Raw genomic sequence first — 22,782 nt, 5'->3', positions numbered from 1 at the left:
GCTCTCTACATTATCCAATCTTCTCTGTTGAGCATCGTTTTTTTTAAATCTAATTTTCCAATACTGGATTTGAAGGGTGTAATAGTTTGGAAAAAGCACTGGAGGATAAATCTTACTGGCAGCAAGAGCATATCCAAATGGAAGAACTAAAACTGATCCATTGTTGTGGTTCTTACTGGTTTTTTGGCTGGCAAAATGCAGTTTCATCAAACTTGCAATTTAAGAAAAAGCTCCATTCTTCCCAGTAAACTGCTCCCTGCTGTTACTGGAGTACCTTTGCTTCCTCAACAGTAATAAGCTTTCATTCACATCCTGGCATCTACGTCTATATATGAAGGTACTGAAATTGTGAACATAGATTTACTCGGTGTTTTCTAATTTATTTTAAGAATCAACACATACTTTTTTCACATTTTCTTTTTTTTTTTTCCCAAAAAGTAATCATTGATAACCACCTATGAGTTACTATAAGAGGAAACAACCCACAAGATCATTTGGACATGCAGCCAATTATGACCCACAGTTGTGTTATTGTTGTTAAACCAATAGTGTGGACTCTACTGCTAGATTACTGTCAGTCAATAAAATAATAAAACATACAGTACTATATTTTGTCTTGAAGATGCATGGAATCATTTCTTGCGTTCAGGGTGTTTGCTCTTAATCCAAATAAACACTCTAGACTTCTTCCAGACCCCCCGCCCCCAAAGACCTTGACTTTATGTATTTACTTTATGTAAGACTGTAACTGTTGTGTGTAGTAGAAAAGTTCATTTTAATAAATGTATGAATGAATGAATGAATGCATAATTCCTTAACAACTCCATATCACATACTTAACAATGTATGGTGTATGGTTTATTTGTGTACTTGTGTACAAATAATGCACTTTATATTCACGCACTTTGTCCACGTGTCAGTTGATCTACGAGGGCACCTGTCTTTTTATTACTCTTATTCATGTAATTTTTCATGTTTTTTTACCTTGTATTGTCTTTCATGTATTTTTATGCTGAGTTCTTGCAACTCGTTTTCCAGTGCAGTTTTTCTGCAAATAGCAAATAAACTGATTCTGAATTTGCAGTAAATTAAGTTTTTCATGTTTTCTTACAATCTGTTTTATTTCTAAGGACTAAAGTAGGATTACTTTGTTTTGTTGCCTATTCGAAATAAACTGAAACTAAATAAAATGCTCTCCTCATGTATTTCTTATCAAGATTATGTGCCTTTGAGCATATTTGAGTATGAGAGAAACTTTTTTCCATTCTTTATTACAACTTTCACACAAAATTCCAGACTTTTCAAGGTCTGGAATTTGAATCTGAATGGCTGAGCCATGTTGATATAGTAATATAGTCCAAACATGTCCTTCTGTGATCATGCCACACATATTGTTGGAAAATGTTGGATTTATTTGTAAGTTTTCATATAGGAGATGCAGTGCAATGAATGGCAGAGAAATTGAAGAGCTGAATATACCTCTTCAGAGACTCTATGTAAGGTATTGTAATGTTGATGACATAAGGAAGGTCATCAGTGACTGTCCACATAATGTAACCAAGTTGGTTGCCTGCCTAAGCTGAACCAGACCACATTTCTTGGTCCCTCCTCTACTTTCAAAGAGACGGGACAAACAACCCTTATGATGGTGTAGGCTGAAGGAAACATTGGCCCTGAGTTAGGATAATTTCCATTACACAGTCTTAGCCACGCTGTTTACAGAAGTAGCATTACTGCTTGCTAGCCTTGAATATGTAGAGAAGCATGAATGCAGCACACTTAAAATTGCAGTGCTTGATAGTTTTTTGGCTTCAGTTTTGTAATTAGCTTTCACCATATTGTAATTCAAGTGGCCTGAGAAGAAAAAAAAAAAAAGAAAAAGAGTTCTTCCTACTTCTTTCAGGCTGTAAAGAATCTACCCCATGACTCAGACTTCAGACAATCAACACAGAACCTTGATCAAGAAAAGAAACACAGATGGAAGGTGTTCATTTTCAAATTCTCACATTATTTCTCCATTGATTTTGACCACTGCAGCTTTATTTCTATACATTGTATTTACTCCCAGAGGCCTCCATTTGTTGAGTATGCCTTACAACCTCTCAAGAAAAATCAGCTTTGACTCCAAGGTCTTCAACCCTTGATGCTTCATTTAACTCATAAAAGTACACTGACAAAATTACAATTGTCTTACTACATCTAATACACATAATAAAAGTTAAACATGACGTGCCCGCATTGAAAACCCTTGGCCTTCAGCCCACGCCAAGGTTTCCTTATCATTGATTATCTGCTGCCCCCCCGGTTAAGAACTACTGGTGCACACCAAAGTTTTTGCACATACGGACGGACAGTCGGCTTACGATGGGATTTCAAAATCCCATTGTTTTAAAACAGAGGTACAAGAATTTGTTCATCCCTCTTTTACTGCAGTGGGGTAGAAGCTGTTTTCCAGTTTATTTGTCCTGGCTTTATAGCTTCTATATCATCTGCCTGATGGCAGCAACTTAAACAGGCTGTGATCTGGATAGAATGTATCTTTGATAATGCAGAGGGCATAGTAGGGATAACAAGTCAATATAAAATTATTTTGCACAGTGTTCCTTTCCCCTGTTTGTATAATAATGATAATAATAATAATAATAATAATAATAATAATAATAATAATAATAATAATAATATATCACACTTATATAGAGCTTTTTTGGACACTCAAAGACGCTTCACAAACAGAACAAAACAAAGAACCAAGGGGCTCAAGAAAATGCAAGTTTGAACTGGTGAGTTTTGAGTAGTGATTTGAAGTTTTGTATCAAGTCCAGAGTTCCTGATGTTTTGTGGGAGTGAGTTCCACAGGGTGGGGGTGGGGGTGGGGGCGGCTGCAGCGAAGGCTCGGTCCCCTATATGCTTGTACTTAATAAAGGTATGTAAGTATTGTTATCACTAAGCTATGCCTAAATTCCTGCACTTAAAATTTGTTTTAAATTATAAAGTGGACCAACTTGGCAACAATATTGAAACAGTCAGTAGTTGAGGTGCACACATATCCATCCATTTCTCATCACTAGCTGTATTTTCTGACCAGTGATTACGTGAACTTCAGGAACATGCTGCAGGAATTTCTTGTGAAAAAACAGACAGAAACAAAGTCACATAAGTACCAATGCTGTGAGCTTGTCAATTGGAAGGTGTCTGTTTTTTTTTTTTTTTTTGCCTCTCAGAATGACAGCAGTGTCCAGTCACCTGTGAATCCAACAGTCCATTTACACATAGAGTGGCTGATTTCATGCCGCCCTGGCCTTGCAGTGCAGAGGCATGTTTAGCTGCTCTCAAGGGTTTGATGATGTGTTGTTTCCTTGCTGACAAGTGGCTGAAAATGACAGTAGATATAGCTTTAAAAATATATGGATAACCTTTGGCATATCTTTGTCTATTTTATTTCCGATGGTATTGAATAACGCTTGATGTCTTATTTTGACATGGTATCTCTTTGCAATAGCTACTCAAAGACAAGTTTTGGCAGCAATAAGCATATTTATTTTTGTAGAGGTGCAACCTTAAGATCTCAGCTATCCTTGGATGTTCAGTATTTCGGATGCAGCTCTTGCTTTTCAGTCTTACTTGAAAGTATTCAGAAAACAAAAGGACTTGCTTGGTTACACTGAATTTTTACAAGACCCCATGAGTTCACACCCCTCTGATCCACAGTAATTAAAATGTAACTGTAAGCCATCATTTTAAATTAGCCAGTTGATATGACTGCAAATGTTATCAGTAAATTATGAAAAGAGCTCCATTCATAACCTTAGGTTGACATCGCTTCAGCAAGTTTTCATCCATGCCAATACTAAAAAGTAGCATTTTAGTATTAAAACCACTGCCAATGGGTCACATCACAGCCAAAGCAGTGCAGAGCCAAAGTAAAGAAGTGTCCACTGGCTAAAATATGGAATGAAGTCACAACATTTAAAGGAGTTGCAGGGTCGCAAACTAGCTATGGTAGCTGCTTACCTATAGTACAGTCATGTGCATAAGTATTTGGACGGGGACAGAAATGCAGTAATTTTGCCTCTGAACACCAACACACTGGATCAGATTTTAAGCAATCAAGATGTAATTTCAGTGTAGACTTTCACCCTCCATTTTCAGAGGCTGAAAAGCAATTTTACATCCAGCTGACAAGCAGCTTCATATCCAGATGTAGCCTGTTCCATTTTTATTATTTGCCAAATGAAGCAGATTAAAGGTTTGGAATTGATTCCCAATGGTAAATTTGCATTTGGTAGCTGTTCACTGGATTTGTCACAATAAAGTCCAAAGCGGTGTCAATGTAAGTAAAGGAGGCCATCATTCAGCTGGAAAAATAAATCTATCACACACATAGTGATCACTATAGGAGTGGCCAAAACTAACAATTTGGTACATTCTTGGAAAAAAAAGAGAGAGAAGCCACTGGTGAGTTCAGCAAAACCAACTGGTCTGGAAAAACATAGAAGACAAATAAAGACGATGATGGCAGAATTATTTTGCTGGTGAAGAAAAAGCCATTTACACCATCCAGCCAAATCAACAACACACTTGGGGCTGAAGGCATGTCATTATCAAACTCTACAATCAAGAGATGGCTTCATGAAAGTAAATACAGAGAGGTAACAATAAGGTGCAAACCAGTGGTAACACTCAACAACAGGAACCACCGATTGGAATCTGTCAGAATACATCCACTTCTGGAAAAAGAAAAAAAAAAATCCCTAGAGAGAAGATACTTAGATTACTTTGTACCAGAATGATGGTACAAGAAAAGTCTGGAGAAGGAAAAGAACAGCTCATGATCCAAAGAAAATCATACAAATTCAGCCAAATGTTGCAAAACTGATAGGGCTGTTGAGGACAGACTTCCTAACCGAGCCATCAACAACAAAAATTGGAGGACACGTTTTAGATGCAGAGTTAAGTATTTTATACTAAATAAATAAACTACTAAACAACAGACTTCGACCACTTCCAACAGACCACTCTTGTGCTCATTTTACAATATCAAGAAACCAATATCAGCTGTTTTGTCAGCTGGGGTTACTGGTTGGTTCATTATTTATTTATTTGAAGGACTTTTAATTATGAGTTAGCCCAGGGTTCCATCAAATTAAAGAAAGTGAAAAATAGGGGTTAATTGGCCAATGTCACAGCCAAAGAAACACAACTTTTTGAGTAACACTGTCCAGGGTTAGCATCTGTCATGTAGCTAATGTAGAGGCAAATCTTAGTGTTTCTTTTGGTTTCTTAATTCTTGCTTTTTACCTCTTCTAAAATAAATAAACGTCAAAGAATGTTTTTACACGCTGGACAACATCGGCGGCACACACAGCGGTAAAACGACTGTGTTGCTCCAAGTCCAAGCAAAGTCAAAGAGAATGACGGAACAGGTATTCTTCAAATAAATCATGCTCACTTAGCAGGACTAGGCCCCCTTGTGTCCAAACATATAAAAATTTCTTATGGTTCCCTAAACAACTATATAATTTTTGCTCCTGTTAAGCAAACATACAATCATGACATAATACAAAATAAACACAATAATGAAATTATAGTAAGCTTAATAAAATGGCGCTTACAGCTAATATTACCCTTACATGTTCATTTCAATGCGATTTCGAGAACAGGCACAGTTTAATGTTCCAATAAGCTAAGACCTACATGCAGTCAGTAGCAGGGTTTTAAGAGGATCTTTGGCTGCAGGTCAACAATTACTGTTGCCTCATTGGTCTGTCATGCAGGTTGTTATTTACAAACCATAAACATCAAGGCTCATATGATTTCTGATTAGTGTATTTTTCTGGTTGAAATGTACTGCACACATACTATATTGTAAAATGTCAGAAAACCAGATTCCTCATCAGATATACAAAAACTGATGTTGAGAAGTATTCAAGTCACTAATACTTATATTGTCTGTCAATTATTATTTTGTTATTTACTTTCACTGCTGTTTCAAAATTCCGAGGTGGTCTTGAAGGGGGGTTTGGGGCTTTATGCTAACCCACACAATATTACCAATTCATGTCAGAAAATATATGTAATGTGTTAAAACTTTAATAAAGATATGTGTTAAAAAAAAGAAAAAAAAAAAAAAAAGAAAAAAAAAAAGAAAACCAGATTCCTCATCATATGACATTATCCATGAATTATCAATTCTTTGGTAAAATGTAGTAGTTACTGTAGACTTCAGCTCCCTCTAACAGAAGCAGTTCATCATTTGTTTATTTTCCTTGGTTTCATTAGTTTCCCCATGTTACTGAGGGGGCGTGCTCTGGTCGCAAGGAGAAGTCAAAGCATACCCAGCATACGACTCCAGCCTCTGCCCCTTCCAATGGATCGGCTCCAAAACCTGAGAGCTTTGTCCTTGGTCCTTCTCTAACCCTTTCACCAAGTATCATAAAAGTAGTTGCAGTGGCTTTTTCATAATCCTGCTGACAGATGGACAAACAGGACCACATCGCCTCCTTGGTACAGGCAGACTACTGGGTTCTGTATTTTTGATATCTGAATATCAGTGCTGTTGATAACAGTCATCAGTGAATATTATCAAGCTTGTGCACAAGTGGCAGATGTGATGACACAGTTGCTCACACACTACAAGGCACATCTCAGTAGCTCCTTTGGCAATCCAGGCTAAATATTAGGCTGGGAAATTTAAGATGCAAAACACAATCTCAAAAGAAAACTTGAAACGACAGAGAGAACTTAGTTTCAGTTTAAGATTGTAAAAATAAAATAACAACAATGGATTGGATTTATATAGCACTCAAAGCGGTTTACACTGAATCCATTAAACATTCCCTCCACAGTCACACACTGGTGGTGGTAAGCTACAACAGCCGCCGCCACCACCACCACCAGCAGCGAAATGTGGAAACACGGTTGCAAATCCACGCCAAAGGCCTCTCCAACCACCACCAAACATTCATTTACATACACCAGAGTGAATGACACTGGAGGCTTCTCTCTTTTTACGACTTGTGGCAATCATTAAAGTTATCACCAAATCCAACAGTCATTAGTATGTTTTCATGCTAATGTTTGTTAATTTTCTAAGTCCTCAAGAGGTTGACAGAATGCCAGAGCCTATGTCTACCAATGGGCAAAGATGGGTTATCACCAGGGAATCCAATCTAGGACCTTCTTGCTGTGAGGGGATAGTTAACCATTATAACACCGTGCCACCCTTCATACCAATAAGCATTCAAATACTAACAGTCTATAAGGCTATGAACAAATGTAAAACAAGAACTTTATCTGTACGCAAATAGGTCTCAATTGGTGTGTGTTATGTTTAAATGAACAAATAACATGAGCTGAATAAAAATATGTGAAGGAAGTATTCTGTTTGTTTTTTTAAACTTAAAAACTGCATGCATTGCTGCCACAAAAGCATGACTTGAGTTTAAAGAAAATGCTGGTAGCGATGCATTAAAACACAATGCAAGAGGCCTGTATGACAAAATGATATATTATAAAAGGTCACAAAAAACCCACAGGGTTTTTGAAATAATCTCAAAGGTCATGACCCAAAGCCGCCACTTTTGATTCTGCGTATCGATCATCTTTCCAAAGCTCTATATGTGCTTTTGATGGCAATCTCAGTGAAAGAAAGGCTGGCTGTCTTGTTGCCTATTTCCTCTAAGTATAAAACAGACCCAATTTCAGAATGTAATAATATCTCAATTACCTCACAATAGAGAGCTAAGACGTCAGAGCAACCAAGCCATTACTGGTAGAAATGACATCTCAGAATGTCATCTTTCACTCCGCTATTTATTGTGCTCTGAAGATGGTGATCGTTTCTTCAACAATGCACTGAATCAGATTTAGCTTTTTTTTCCCTCCATGTGTGAGATGATAAAAGTTGTGTTTTTTTTGGGGTTTTTTTGTTGTTGATGTTTCTTTCTTCCTTTTTTGGGATAAAAACACTGAAGTTTCTGAAGTCTACACCTACGTTCTAGCCTTGATTGTGTAAACATCAATCATACAGCGAGTATCCCGTGGTTGTCAGATAACAAACTGACGGAGGACATTTATAAATTATGTATCTACAGAATGTTGCACAACAGCCATAGAATTGATGTTGTATTATTTTCCAAAGATTACAAGCCCTAATATATTATAACATGGTAAAAAAAAGGGTTTCCTGGCTGTGGAGACCAATGTGTAGATGAGTGTGAATACTGACAGCAGTACCACACTCAGCCTCAGAGATAAAAACCCTAATCAGACCATAATTAGGCACGGCCTTTTCATTAAAACAATAGGAAAGAAGCATAGCCAGCCACTGTCAATAACTGTGTCACTGCATCTGAGGGGTTTTTTTCCTTGCCAAATTACATAACATTAATAATGTGTAATTACAGGGAAAAGATTTAAGTGTCACTTTGCCGAAAGGAGAAATTAAATGCTCCTCAACAAGTAGGGATGTAATTCTGGGACACCCTGTCAATGAAGGACGCCTTCATCTGGCTTCACTCGCCTACATTATGGAGCTTTGTTAAGTAACTCCTGAGATGTATGTGTATGTGTATGTGTGTGTGTGTGTGTGTGTGTGTGTGTGTGTGTGTGTGTGTGTGTGTGTGTGTGGCCGTTCTGCTGTTGGATTTCCTGATTGTTTGCTTGACTGATGCTGTTACACTAGTACTTGTAGTCTGTCAGCAAAATTTCCATTAAGGAAAGGAATTAGCCTATTAATGAGCATCAAGAGCTTTATCCAACCTGCAACAGAGATGCGATGATGATTCAGTCCAGTAATTTTTAATTATTGCTAACAACACCTTACAGTACTTTACATAAATTGTTAAGTTTGACATATTGCCAGTGTGCGTGTTTGACATGCTTTTAAGAACTTCAGCTCAAAGTCAATGGTATGAAGCGTGGAGCTGCAGCGTTATGCTCACCGTCACAGGACATTTATAAATTATGTATTTACAGACTGATATTAGAACATTAGATCTGGTGATTACTTTTCAAGATTAAAAATTCTTATATGACATGATAAAAGCAATAATACCATACTCTATTTATTCTTGTGTTTTTGATTGTTTATCAATTTTTTAACCAATATTTTAAAAATGTTATGTAATCTTTTTATCCATGTAATGGAATTTGGGACCTTACTCAGTAAAAAAGTACTTCACTAAAAAAGAACTAGATCTGGAGAAAAAAAAATGATGAAACCCTAACCCAACTCAACCACACTATGTACAGTAGGGACGGGGAGCTGCTGACGTCAACTGAGGATATAGTTGGGCGGTGGAAGGAATACTTTGAGGAGCTCCTCAGTACCACCAACATGCATTCATTCCATGGAGGAAACAAAGCCGAGAGACCAGGAGACAGATGGATCAATCTCCCGGGCAGAAGTTACCGTGGTAGTGAAACTACTCCATGGCAGCAGAGTCCCAGGGGTTGATGAGATCCACCCTAGGTCTCTCAAGGCTCTCGATGTTGTGGGACTGTCTTGGGTGACACATCTCTGCAACACTGCATAGACATCGAGGGTGATACCTTTGAAGTAGAAAACTGGGGTGGTGGTCCCCATCTTTAAGGGGGACAAGAGGATGTGTTCCAACTATAAGGGGAATCACAGTCCTCAGGTAAGGTCTATGCCAGGGTACTGGAGAAGAGGGTATGGTCGATAGTTGAAACTCAGATCGAGCAGGAACAATGTGGTTTTTGCCCTGGACATGGAACTGTGGACCAGCTCTTTACCCTTGCTAGGGTGCTGGACGGACATGGGAGTTTCCCCGTCCAGTCCGCATGTGTTTTGTGGATTTGAAGAATGCTTACATCTGTGTCCCCTGGGGCATCTTGTGGGGGGTGCTACGGGAGTACGGGGTGGATGGTCCTTTGCTAGTGGCCATTCAGTCCCCGTACCAAAGTACTGCTAGCCTGGTCCACGTAGCCGGTAGTAAGTCGGACCTCTTTCCAGTGAGGGCTGGACTTTGTCAAGGCTGCCCTTTGTCACTGGTTTTGTTCATAACTTTTATGGACAGAATTTCTAGGGGCAGCCAGGTGGTGGAGGGGGTTGAGTTCGGTGGCGGGAGGATCTCGTATCTGCTTTTTGCGCATGATGTGGCCCTTTTAGCTTCATCGAGCAGCGACCTCCAGCTCTTGCTGGGGTGATTCACAGCCAAGTGTGAAGCGGCTGGATGAAGATCAGTACCTTCAAGTCTGAGGCCATGGTCCTCAGCTGGAAAAGGGTAGAGGAGTTTAAGTATCTTGAGATCTTGTTCACGAGTGAGGGTAGGATGGAGCGGGAGATCAACAGACCTTGGTGGCCGAAGGTCAAGCTCATTAAATGTATTTTGCTAGTAATTGAGAGAACTGCATAAACAGATTACGACATAATGGTATGGGATGTATCTGACTGAAATTATGGTTCTTGTTGAAATAGTGTTGAAACATATTTAGCAACAGCAAAATTCAGAAAAAAAAAAAAAAAGAAGAAGACTTATACATTGCTTTTACTGCCTCATGTATGAATTCCTTTGAGTGCTCTGGTCTCTCTCCTTTGACCAGTAGCCATGCCCATGAGGTGAACATGAAACACTATATTCCCTATGGGTGTGAATATAAGTGTTAATGCAATTTATGTATGTATTAGCCCTGTGGTAGAGTGTAAGTCAGCCTCAGTGCATGCTGGGATACATAGGGTCAAGTTACTTTTGACCCTGAACAGCTTTGAAATGGTGTAGATGAAATAAAGAATAAATCATTTTCATATAATTAGCTGGGCTACTACATCCAGCAAATTGGTGACTGACTGCTATTTGTTTAAATAATTAGTCAAATGTTTTTTTTTATTTTTGTTTTTTTAAGTGAGGCAGCAAATCTTAAAGATCACAGCTCAAACTGAATTAATTAAATTGATGTTTGAGAGTAGAGTTTTAGGCAAAAACGTGAATGTGTTGACTACACTTGTAACTCTACTGAACACACTCATCACCCTTTTTCTAGCTGAGACTGGGATATCTGTACACCTGCAAAAGCACATAAGCTCAAAGTTAAGATCTATATGTTGTCCTATAAGTCCACAGGTCCTTAGTTATAATTTCCTGCAAGCCTAATTACTTGCAGTGGGTAAAGGCTGTGACCTCACAGTTATCATTAGAGTGCAGAAAGTGGTGTACTACATGCAAAGACAGCATTATAAACAGAAGACCAACAAAGGTCAAGGAAGAACGAGCCGTGAAACAAAAACATTTATAATGTATGAACACACTGAAAAGCCTTCACGTTATATTTAAAACACGGCTGAGGTCATTGGTGTTTTATCATTTCATCTTTTTGTTCTTATTTAGACACGTTCTTGAATTTTCTATTTATACACGCAAACATCCTTTGTTTTCGAGTTATCTATCTCTCATTTCGTGTTTTTGACAATGCCATCAAAGATATAATTCAAAGCCCCTATGTGGTGAAAGTACACCTGCTCCCTGAGAAAGAGCAGCAACAACAGTTTCCTCTGAGAGCTGCTCTGCCACAGAGAAAGCTCCTGAGAGGGCCAACACTGATAAATCTCACACATTTCCTCTGTGATGTGAAAGAGACCTAAAGAGGAAGGCACTTCATCACTGGGAAAGGCTTTCTCCGATCTGCCTTCAGCGCTTCTCACCTTAATACGGAAGAGGAAATGGCACTAATAATGTTTTCAGGCATGTTTGGTTTTGAGGAAATGGTTTCATATATCAGTTTCATGGGTGATGGGGGGTAGGGGTGGGACGACTGTTGACGTAGATGCCTGGTCTACGGCGTGAAGCACTACATCGAAGATTTTTTTAAGTTTTCAGATGGTGGGTCTTTGAGTTATACATGTTGGCTTATATTATTACAGACTGCGATATGAAATTTTACTTGTCCCCTTTGTTTGCTTTTTTATGTCTTACATTTGTGACAGTATCATAAAACATTTCAATGGGATTTTGAGAGGATTGCCAATATTTGCGCCGCTCCGAAATAGCTATTTTCTAACATGCTGTGCCACAGACTGATTTGGCGAATGTTATTGCAATGTTTGTTATTGTGTCAAATGGCACTTCGGTAAGCTTCTCCTGTACTCATAAGAATTCATGGAATATGTGCAGTGTGATCTTGCTCATTATGTGACTTTGCTGTGGTGCAGAAACTCCACGAGGAGAAGTCTTTGTCAGGAGTTTTGTTTCTCATTACCCGGAGGGCTTCAGCGCTCCATATTTCTTCTGCAGCAAGTCCCCAGGTTATACCAGTGTTATCTCTTTATTGCCTTCCCCTCCCTCCCAACTAAAAGACACCGTTGGCATTGATTAAGGTGCGCTAAGAACCTGCTTATGTGTTTAAATTATCTGTGCCTAATGCTCGGGGCAAGCGTTTGCAGCGGTGCCCTGGGACCGCATTATTCCTGTGATGGAAATTCTTTGAGGATCACAGCTTTGCATCCTATTTGGTTGCATAGCCGTGAGAGACGCCACAGGGCTTGAAGGCCATTATAAATACATTGATTAATTCTTAAGCTGTGATAGATGGGGTAAAGTTAAGGGAGATGAAGAGTAACAAAATAACTCATGAACACATCACTCACATTGTGCAGCCCTACAAGCTTTATGCTCCAATTATAGCTCAGTGGCTGTTGCATTTGAATGAGCCTTAAACAATAACAACATACAAATCCAAGTGTTCATATTAAACAGTCTGTGTTGGGAAGAAAAGACAAGCTCCCAAGTGGCATTTCTGTGGCTCTGAATATATTGCAATGATGGCATGTGTGTTTTTATGAATCGCTCCTCTGTGAATATCTCCTAGATTTGACTAAACTACTTTAACTCTCTTCCTTTTAGGGCTTATGGTGGCAACATGGGGTGCCGCTACCAATTTTGGGCCTTCGAAAACATAATCATGTTGGGCTCTTGCTACAAAAAAACTCACCGGAAATAATCTATTTCATGATGTTCGGAGCTAGGGGGGTGGGGGTGGGGTGGGGATAGCGGTCCGTGATTGTTGGAGGGGGAAGGGGTGGATAGCGGTCTCTGATATTTTGAGTGGGGTATAGAGGTCCGTGATTGTCGGAGGGGGTGGGGGGGCAAAACTGAAACTGAAAATGCTTTAGGGTCAAAACACAGTAATGTCCTATCAGAGAGCAAACTTTAATTGATTGCCATTCCAACATTTATTTCAATATAAAGTAGCTCCATGTTTTGGAAAATCCCTCATGGTCCGACTAAAGCAAAATTTAAAAGTAAAAATGTGGGTCATTTAGCAACACTAATGTGTCAAATTGTCCTGTCAAGAGAGAGTTCGAATACCGTGTTCTGACCCTTTACTATTCCTCTAACTCTCTGGGCACACAGCCCTGCGATGAACTGGCGACATGTCCAGGGTGTACCCCGCCTTCGCCCATAAGTAGCTGGGATAGGCTCCAGCAACCCCCGTGACCCTAGTGAGGATAAAGTGTGTTCAGAAAATGAATAAATTAATGAATCTCCGGGCACACTCCACTGCTGTATGGGCCCCCCCGGGAATGCTGAGCTCCCTGAATTTGTCATGTTTACCCCCCCCCTTAACGGCACCCCAGGTTACAACAGATAATAATTTTCATTGCTGATTATTTACCTCATAGCATAGTTGCCAAAGTCTTTTTTTTTAGGACATAGCCAGTGATACAAAATGAAATTACGCAGATATCACAATTCGGCCAAAAATGTCACTTAGGCAATTATGCTTTGAGGCTAACAAATTTTGGTTATGTTCCTGATTTATGAATTAGATTTGTTAATTGAGAATAATCATATCACACCTCAAACATTCCCCTTCCTGTCATATACCCATAAATAACTACCTGCCCTACACCCCTGTTTGTTCTCACTCTCAGGCCCCCTTTGTCTCCAAACCAAGAGAAAACTTAGAATATAAGAGGTGCCTGTCATCGGTGAATATTAAAATGACTTCTTAACTTTGCGTTCTACTTTTGTTCTACTTCATATAATAACACTTTATGGTTGTTTGAGTGTAAATGTACAGGATCATACCTGAAGGAAAACACAGGAGGGATCCAATAAGTCTATTTCATGTTGGTTTGACAAATACATTTCAGTATTTACTTGAAACTGGACGTACTATGACTGTGTTTAGTGTATTTTCATCTAATTATCTACAAATTAAACCCTCAAAACTAGCGGAAATGTGCACAACACATTATATGTGCATTTTTTAACAAATCAGAACAGATCCCACAGAACCAAAATACAAACAGAAGTAATATTTTTTTCACGATGTTTGGTCGATAAAATGTCAGAAAAATAGTTGAAGGCACAAGATGACCTCCATAGTTTCATATTCCAAAGATAGCTGTTTTACTGTTGTAGAGAAGTAAGTAAACCTCAAGATTTTCAAGTATTAAAAAACTATCTGAGGAAGGTACATTTTTTTTCTTGAAAAATGACTTAAATCCAAATTGCACAATGACAAGAGTGTACGGGTTCACACTGATCATTGAACATAGTAAGAAAAAAGAATTGGCCTGAAATAATTTGGCCTAAATGGATTTATTTATTTAAAGTCCAGCCCCCACAGTATCTGCTTAGAAAAATTCTGGCCTGTGGGCAAATGTAGTTGATGACCCCTGGTCTATTGATCGAGGAGACTGAGACTCACTCAGCCTAAAGTGGAGATGACTTTAAAGACTGCAAAAAATATGTTGCTTTCTGAAAGCAGGACTACACGGTATGTCTGGCAGGTTAAATAAGTGCATGACCACAACATGGGTCTTACTGTTTTGGATTCAGGTTACTTCTGTGTTGCTCTGCGTCTAAGAATACCATGTACTCAACTTAGAATGGAGTCATGGGGTTTTTTGACTTTACAATTGAAGATATTTTTCCAGTGAGCCACTTGAAATCACTTGAAATCAATTCCTGAAGTTTACCAACAGAAACAAAATGCACTTTACGTCAAGGCCTCTTATGTAATAAACGTATCCTTTTTTAAAATCAAGGTCTTCTTTATTTTCAATTTTAAAAATGTATAACAAGAAACATTGAACTTGAACATGAAACTGTTGTATCCAGTTCCTATCCAACTGCCCCCCCAGTCCATCCACCCCAAGTACTGGACCTTCGTTAAGTTTATATACAGGCGGACATAATAGACTTACATACAAAAATATATAAATCCCCCTGAAATATATGTACACAAACACACATATATATATGTACACATATACACACACGTGCATATTTGTAAGTTCACAGACACCTAAATAAATACATAAGGGGAAAGAAAATTAAAAATAAATGAATTGAAAAATAAGTAAGTGACAAGGAACACAGATATTGGAGTTACACACATGTTGGTAGCTACCATATCTTCTACAAAGCTGATAAACGGCTGCCAAGTGACATAGAACTTTCTGGTGGAGCCTAATGGTATATTTAATTTTTTCTAGGTGAATCAGATGATAAGCATATCCTTTTGACAAAAAAAAAAAAAAAGAAAAACAACTAAAACTATTATAGGACATGCACAGAAGAGGACCAGAGTGGTTAATGACCATGAGCTGTGATGTGTGTTCAGTGTTTCTAAGTGATCATCATCCCTCTTAATTTTGGATTAAATTAACATTACAATAAAATGTAATAGAAACATGTAATTTAGCATTTGGTGGACATGATTCACAGTTCTCACAGACAAATGTTCTTAGTGAGCAAGTCGCAGTATTGAGTATATAGTAAGCCTATGCAATATCATAAAGAAGAATAAATGCATACATTATAATATACTAATTATTAATTGCAACCTCCATAAATAAGAGCTTAACATCAACTCATTGCTACTTCAGTAGTTATGTTATTACCACATTAATGCCATTATATCACCATTTTTAACCTACACAGTATGCCCATACAATGTCAGCATATCATTAAAATTACTATAATTTTTTTACATTGCTCTCTTTAAAAGCATGACCCCTTATTTATCTTTGTTTTGTTTATTGTTACATATACAGACTCTATGACCAGCTCCAGATCTTCAAGGTCACTGACAAGAGATCGAACTGATGGCAGGCGAGAACTGGTAAACTCAGAAACAACACTTAAAGATTGAACACAAAACCTTCTAGCTATGAGGCGAAAGTGCTAACTGCTACTCCACCGAGCCGCTTAAGTTGTGAATATCGTAAAAGCCATTGCATGACCTTGTGAAATGAGAACACTTCACAAGCTATACTATGAAGGGTTTTTCACAAGTAAGTCCTCCATAGGAAACTGAGAAAGCACCTATAGAGCAACCTAGTAATGTAAAATTAGCATAAGCACTCCTGTTGGGTTAAATGATTACAACTCACTGAGGTAACAAACTCAAAATAGAAAAGCCTCCAGTCTTACAGCAGTTCTTTTCTCTATCCCTTTATCATCTGCTTCTGGATGGAGAAGACAACCTACATGCACTGTAAATAGTTGTTATCGTGTAATCGTCATTGTACTATGAGGCATTCAACATGGCTAATGTAAAGATGTAAAGTTCATGTGTCATCTTAAATTGTCAACTTCATTAATATTACAAAATTGTCTAGGCACAGTGTAAATAGCGTGTGAATGTTTGATATTTGACTCAGACCTTGGAATATTTGCGAACATAATTCCATTAAACCTGTGTCATTCATTCTTCTGCAACCTTGCTTCTAGATGAAAATTAAACTGTGCCAGTCACATGGCTCCCCTGCTCAGACTGCCAAACAAGAAATCACAGCCTGCTATTTGCGTGGGACACCACATTAAACACAGCAAAGCTGAATAATACAACGCACATAATATCCAGAGCTTCTGTTTATTAATTAATTTACATTTTGCATGACATTTAACTAATCTATTCCTAGAGAAAAAAGCCGTGGTTGCAGTTATTAAAAATTCTTGCCAGGAGTGAAATAATAGAGGAAATTCATTTACAGGTCCACAGAGCATTGGTCAGGTTTTAGCGGTAATTGTCTTGTTGAATTGCACCTCTTTGTACCACCTGAGCCCTGACTCTTACACTCTGCTGCTGAAAAGAAAAAAAAAAAAAAACATTCAAAATGACTGGACATACAGTAAGTTGGGAAGAATCCGCTCAGTTTCCTGGCATGAATCTAATGATTTTTTAAAACCCCTGCAATAGTAGAGTCACACGTGTTAGATGAAACTGTAGACATAAAAGACCTCTGTGACTCAGTCTATTTTTCCATTGGTGGTTCTTTATGAAGGAAATAAAGGATAATATTTACTTTCCATCTCAGAAACTAAATTAAAATCATTAAGTGCACTCTAATAATTGGATTAGGAGGAACCCCAGGGACAGGAACTAAATCAATTAGCCGGCCCTGACTTATTTTCACACATCACATCTTAAGACAAGTGAGGTGCGATAATTCACTCTGGGGACATTTCCAGATGCACATGCCAAGAAGGAGTCTAACATGTACAAAAGCTAAAACTGTCAAAGTAAAAAAAACAAAAAAAAACAAAACACCTTTGAACAGTGCAACTGTGCATTCCTAGTACTTCTGCCATAAGCCAAACATTCAGATCTCATAGGGACGCGGAAGAGATGATTCTACCCACAGGGCGCACTTGATCCCTCCCATCAAACAAGAGCTGGTTCATTGAAGAGAGGGAAAGTCAAATAGTTTCACATCTTTTTAGCTCTAAGGACTACACAAAGGTGAGCTGTAAAGGCAGTTTTCAATGAATGTTGAACATCTAGGGATTATTGTCTGTATTTGCTCCAACTGATGTTGGATTTATGTGCAATGCCCAGTTAAGGAATAACACTAAGTAGCACTTTACAGTTAACAATGGAATTTGTGAAATAACATAGCACATTATATAGTATTAGTATTATTATTATTATAATAGAGTACTACATCAGCCTCTGATCTCCAACAGATTTATTTATATTCCTGCAAAATGAGGTATGAATATGTTCAAAAGGGTTCACAAATCACACCTATAGGCACATTTTCTAATCCATCATATTACATCAACCCATTTTTTTCTTCTGACAACACACAGGCAAACATAATGAGGAATGTAATACCTCAACTATGAAATATTCAAGAGTATCATATAGCTTGTCAATCCATCATGTTCTGTTACTTACTGTACAGTCACCCAGCTCTGTTTATTGCCAAGGGCATGCGTCACCTGTATAAACCTTCCTATGAGGACAATGTTGGCAAGTCCTTGAGACCCTTCCTAATAACCTATAAAAGAGATGAATAAATAAACTCCCCTCCTCCCTCACGCACACATTTGCCTTTTGTCCCAGCCATGCAGCCGCTATTAACGTGATTTTCAACCTTTCTCTCCTGGTGATGCCTCGGAAAAATGTGAGTGCAATGCTAAGAGCGATGCGACAGCTACAGCGATACCAAAGACGGAGAGGGTAGAGTGAGAAGCAGAGGCACAGACAGAGCAGAAGGGGGGGTGGGGGGTGGGGGGGGCAGACACTTCTTCCAGAACATAATTTGTATGCATACCGGCTGATGTGGCAGTCAGCAGGCCTCAGCTACAAATTTTCTCACATTTGTTCACATTTATGGTCAAACAGGCTTCATTTGCATCCAGATTAAACAATTTAGATAGTGAAGGGGCAATTGTGAGTGTTCTGGGCACTAATAAATAACATAATATATTAACACGGTGAAAACTATTTGACAGTTAAAAAGAAAGAGGGAGAAGGAGTGTAGTTTATCTCGCTAGTTTCTTCCTATTCCAGAGAGTTTAAAAAAAAAAAAAAAATTAAAAATAAACCTAAAGTCCAAACAGACAACAGACCTCAGACCATTTGCTGTGGGTCCATTGTATTTTGATTTAATTGACTGCAGCGTTTTGTTTGGGAATATGCACCATAAAGCACATTAACTTTATTGATTGGGGCCTTCAGGCAGGTCCTCGCATTATTACCTCTACCTCCTTGAAGTGAGTTTACGTTGTGCTTAAATACAACTTACGCAAACACCCTGAATAAACTTATTGTGTGATGAATATTCATGAATAAACGTGTGTAAATAAATAGCATGAAATAAACAGCGGGCCATGTGGACTTCCAGCATGAGGCTTTTTTTGGTGTTTTTCTTTTACAGCTTTTTATTGTGTTGAAACAGAAGAGCTCAAGAGTAAGAATTGTTCACAATTATCCCAACCTCAGACCCATACAGTGCATACACCAAACCACGGACAAGTAAATGGATAAAATTAAAATATGAAAGGCGTAAGGCAGCTGTTGTGCTATTTACTCCAAAGAATGCAAACAACAAATGGGTAATGTTACATGTAAAATAAGACTCACATGTTAGGGATATTATGTGTGTGTAGTTGGGAATGCTGCAGTTTCATTATTGCATGAAACAATGAATTGGGTTTTACTTTGATTAATTGATTGGCCACCTCTAGATTTGTTGCTTTTACACGGTTGAAATGAGCCTACATTATTTCTTATTCTCTTTTCTTCAGATACAAAAAAATACAGCCTTAAACAAGAAAAGCACTGGGAGAGCGCAGACCTCCGCCAAGACAGATCTGCCCCCTGTGTTTGTTTGTTTGTTTGTTTGTTAGCAAGATAACTCAAAAAGTTATGGATGGATTTTCATGAAATTTTCAGGAAATGTGGATACTGGCACAAGGAAGAAATTATTAAATTTTGGTGGTGATCGGGGGTAGGGGGGGGCCACATGGGGGTGATTGGCCTTGGCGGAGGTCTGCGCTGTCTTTTCTAGAAAAGCACTTGGAGAGCGCAGACCTCCGCCAAGGCCGATCAGTGGGCCCCCCCCCCACCCCCGATCACCACCAAAATTTAATCATTTCTTCCTTGTGCCAATATCAACATTTCCTGAAAATTTCATGAAAATCCATCTGTAACTTTTTGAGTTATCTTGCTAACAAACAAACAAACAAACACGCACGCACGCATGCACACACGCACACAAAGCAAAGCAATCACAATACCTCCTGGCGGAGGTAAACAGAAAAAAACCTGAACTAAATGGGTTGTAAAGGTTAAAGTCAGTAACCCTAACCCTGAAACCAGGTATAAAACATCAGATCAGATTGTCGATACATTCTAATCCTTCACGATCTGATATTGTCATATCGCACACCCCTACTTATACTATTAACGTGTAAAGTAATCAGGTTTTCAAAGCAATAATACAGGTTTAGTTGTAAAATGTATACATAAAAACACTGCAAAATGTTCCTAATTGATTATAAATGGATAGAGTACCTTTGTAAATACAGAGAGTTGCATTATAGGTTGATGGTATTCATTTTGTTGGGCTACTGGTTGTTTTCAAGTCTGTTTATATTGGTTCCTTACGATTTGCCCATATTGAGATGATGGGCTGCTATGCAGAGTTTGTTCAACATGTTTAACTGCTGCTAAAAAAATAATGACTAACAAAATGACAACTTCACAGTTATGATTACAGTTACTGAGCTGCTTTTCCTGCATCTGTACTCTGACATGCATTAAGTCTGATTTACTTCTGCTAAGGAAATGGTGTAGAATAAGAAGTTAGAGTTGAAAAATACATTTGCTTTAGTTTCAGTGTTTTAGAGTCTGTTACCACTCAAGTCTGGGTGAGGAAATAAAACAAGCACATACATTGTTTCTCCCCACTAAAACTCCTGGCTACAGATACCCAAATGTCCAGTAAATTTGACTAAATACAGATATATCCCCGAAGCAATGGCACAAGATTCAACATTACACACCTTAATTACCTCCGCCAAGGAGGTTATGTTTTTGCCAGGGTTTGTTTGTTTATTTGTCTGTCTGTCTGTCTGTTTGTTTGTTTGTTTGTCCGTTAGTGTGCAACATAACTCAAAAAGTTATGGACAGATTTGGATGAAATTTTCAGGGTTTGTTGGAAATGGGATAAGGAAGAAATGATTAAATTTTGGTGGTGATTGGGGGTGGGGGGGCCCACGGGGGGGGCCACTGATCAGCCTTGGCGGAGGTCTGCGCTCTCCGAGTGCTTCTAGTTGTTATTGTGATGTCTAAAAATATTCATTGTGAAACTATGGTGCAACAACTTGGACTATTTGAAGCCACTACAGACAATACCCAGAGTCACCACCATAATAAAATATCATAATATTAGGCCTATACAATGTCACAATGTTACACATCAGAAAGTCTGTCTACCAGAAGAATCTACACTGAGGTGCCATAGTCATATGATAGTGTACAACACTTAGTGGTAATAGCATGGCTGGGTACAAATAGCATCTAAAATTAAATACAAAATTATAGAAAAGGTCACAGATAATATATATGAATCAAGTACACTGAGTAAGATATTCTATCCAGTCATCGGTGGCCGCATCCTGTTGGAGAAAAAAAAAAAAAAAAAAAAAAGAAAAAGCCTAGGCCTTAGACACAAGGTTTTCAAGTAAGCTCATAAATAACCTAGACGGGGTAACCAAACCTTCAAAAAAAAAAAAAGCTCATGGTTTCGTTTTAAGAAAGCCTGTAATCTTTCATGGGGGAAGGTGTTAAAAATCTCTCTATACTAGAAGTGAACATTTGGCGGGGAATCTTTGATCTAGCGAGATGCACTTTGGAGCCATGAAAAGGAGCTTCCCATGATGTTCGTAGTGTGATGCAGAGGGATGAAACTCCCTGGTGGGAAGGCCTGAGAGCGAAACACCAGGGTCTCTTTAAATGTGCATTTAAAATATCCCACTAATTTCCTTGGCTGTAAGCCCTCAAAATCTGGAAGTTAGTTTACTTAGCCCCAGAAGCATCGGAAATCCATCCTTGTATGAGAATGGCACTTAGAGGAGAAAAAGAACTCTATATTTTGCTCAAGGTAAAATCGTGATATGCAGCCTGTGAAGATTCTTGTCTAAGATTCCCTCAGTCTGTTGCATGTAAACGTGGATCTGATCAGGTCTACAACCACCTGCCAATCATCTCCAGTACCTAAATCTCTTTCCTATTTATGAGAAATATTTGGCAACTCATATTTGTCAAAGAAACCAAGGTGCAAAAAAACTGATGATATAAACTGTTTTCCATTTTGGTGCTCTGTGATAAATCTCTGCATGTCACTCCAAGGGAAGTTAACAGAGAGAAAACCTGAGAAGATATAACATGTCTTATTTGCTGATATCCACAAGAGATCTTTGGGAATATCACACATCTTTTGTAACTGTTGGAAGGATAGTAGAGCATGATGTTTACCCTACATAAGTTGGCAACTACATGAATCCCCATTTCCTGCCAAGAAGAGATCGCACATGAGTCTGAGTGTAGGAAAGTTAAAAATTTCAGACCATTGAAAGACATTGGGGTCTTTTTACAACCTAAACCAAAGATGTCAAACTCATTTTGGTTGAGGGGGGAGGCTATAAAAAAGCCCAGTATGATCTCAAATGGGCCAGACCAGTAAAATAATGACATAATAACCTATAAATAATAACACCTCCAAAATTTTCTCTGTCTTAGAGTGAAAAAAGTTAAATTTCACGATGAAAATGTTTACATCAACAAACTATCCTTTAAAAAATGTGAGTAAAATGAACAAACATGGGCAATCAGAAGTTTTTTTGTTTTTTTTTAAGACAAATAAGAGGAATTTTTACAAGATGCCTCAGCTCATCCTTCACACATGTGCATTAAAACTTACAGATCGCAGTGGATCAAAGGCACAAAACATTTCGTAACAGGCATGACTGTTCAAATTGCATTTACTTCTCTTTAGACATTCCAGATTGTTCAATT

This window comes from Sphaeramia orbicularis, chromosome 3 (assembly GCF_902148855.1).
Source record: "Sphaeramia orbicularis chromosome 3, fSphaOr1.1, whole genome shotgun sequence".
In the NCBI taxonomy this organism is placed as follows: Eukaryota; Metazoa; Chordata; class Actinopteri; order Kurtiformes; family Apogonidae; genus Sphaeramia; species Sphaeramia orbicularis.
This window is presented reverse-complemented; position numbering follows the sequence as displayed.